General features: G+C 38.1%; 1 long non-coding RNA gene across 1 annotated transcript; it reads left to right on the forward strand.

Annotated features, from left to right (window-relative positions):
* Nucleotides 1–204: 204 nt before the first annotated feature.
* Nucleotides 205–1,046, forward strand: LOC107550198 (uncharacterized). The gene is made up of 3 exons (XR_001604632.1): nucleotides 205–282; nucleotides 369–597; nucleotides 683–1,046. It is a non-coding gene; the product is annotated as an uncharacterized lncRNA (long non-coding RNA).
* The last annotated feature ends 601 nt before the right edge of the window (nucleotides 1,047–1,647 follow it).

Here is a 1,647-nt window from a genome sequence, read left to right on the forward strand (position 1 = left end):
TTGTAAGGTAGAAACTGAGAGTTTGCATGATGGCCTTTTCTCAGACTCTGAATCTGATGTATACAGATGAACTCAGGAGCCTGCGAGAGCCAGGGAACTTGAGCTTGAATTATATAATTATAACTGTTTAAACAACAATAATAATTAAACATGGGGTCAATAAATATTTTCTTGTTTTACAAGTCAAATCATTTTTCACATATGCATCTTTTTATAGCTCCTAGAATGAGCAAATCAGCTGTGCATCATCTCTGGGATTTGGGCAGAAAATGACTGAATATGGTGAGTACTGACACCTGCACCTGTATTCACCAACACCATTTCTCTGGAGTTAATGTTGACTTATTGTTTTGTCTGTTTGTTTGAAGGAAGATGAAGCCAGTTGATGAAGATATCAATTCAATGGCCACCAAGTACTGCACTGCTGCCTGAACCCATCAGGAATCTGCTGTGAAGACTGCGTTCACAAACAGCTCTACTGTGACAGCGCAGATGTTACAGCCCATAAAAGTAAATTTCACAACTGAACAACTGCAAGATAGTTGTGGAGGGATTCTTTTGGCCCATACCTCCAACAAACTCCAGTAAGAATCAATGGTAAGTCCAGAGCAACAATTAGAAATAAAAATACTATATATTGTTTACTGATTTACCACACCCTAAATATGTTTTGTCTCTCCAGGACATCTACACCAGGTGGTGTGTGAGGAGGACCGTCAGAGACTCCACCCACCCGAGCCATGGACTGCTCTCACCATTACAGAACCTGCACCAGCAGACAGCGAGACAAGTTATTTCCACAGGCAATCAGACTGAACTGAACTCGTACCAGTAACACCACACAGCACACCCCACCAACCTCATATGCACTATCAGTTACGCTGACTGGACTCCCTATTATTCTGCACCCTGACATTCTGTTTGCACTAATTCATACCGTGCTGCACTGCAAAGGTATATGTGTACTGTGATTATTATTGTTTTCATTTCATGAGCTGTATAGCATAACATTTACAATATATTGTTCTCTACCTGCATTGAGTCCCTTATATATGTGTTGCATATATATTCAGTATTTGTATTTCATATTTATTCATTCATTTGTCATCCATAATGTCATGCTGCAGTTTGCACCAAAGACTTTCACCACCTGTACACTTGCGTTCATGGTATTGTAACAATAAAGTGATTTGATTTGAATTGGTCACATGTCTTTTGTTCATCAGTTGTGCTGTAGGGTGCTGCATAACAACTGCAAATTTTGTATGTCATGGCAGAAGATTATGATAGGGACATGGATAAGCAAGAAGAGCTCTGATGATGAGAAAGAAACTGGACGTGATTCTTTGGTGCTCAAGACATTTCACCATGCATGCATTTGGGTGGCTTCATCTGATTAAAATAACATAGTTTTAACATAACCCATTTTTATTTCTCTTGAATATCATTTGTCTTAATACACTACTTTAGCCGTCTTTAAGCTGTATCCTCCAGTAAAGTGTCGCACATGGTGTTGGATAATAAAGTATGGTGAATATTCTGTATTAGTGATAGTGTTTGGTAAATTCACCATTTAATTTAGTAAACAATAGACATAATTCTCATGAGTGTTTTAATTAAGACATGAACATTTGGTCATATTAATGA

The sequence above is a fragment of the Sinocyclocheilus grahami genome, unplaced genomic scaffold (genome assembly GCF_001515645.1).
Source record: "Sinocyclocheilus grahami isolate Dianchi unplaced genomic scaffold, SAMN03320097.WGS_v1.1 scaffold391.1, whole genome shotgun sequence".
Lineage (NCBI taxonomy): Eukaryota > Metazoa > Chordata > Actinopteri > Cypriniformes > Cyprinidae > Sinocyclocheilus > Sinocyclocheilus grahami.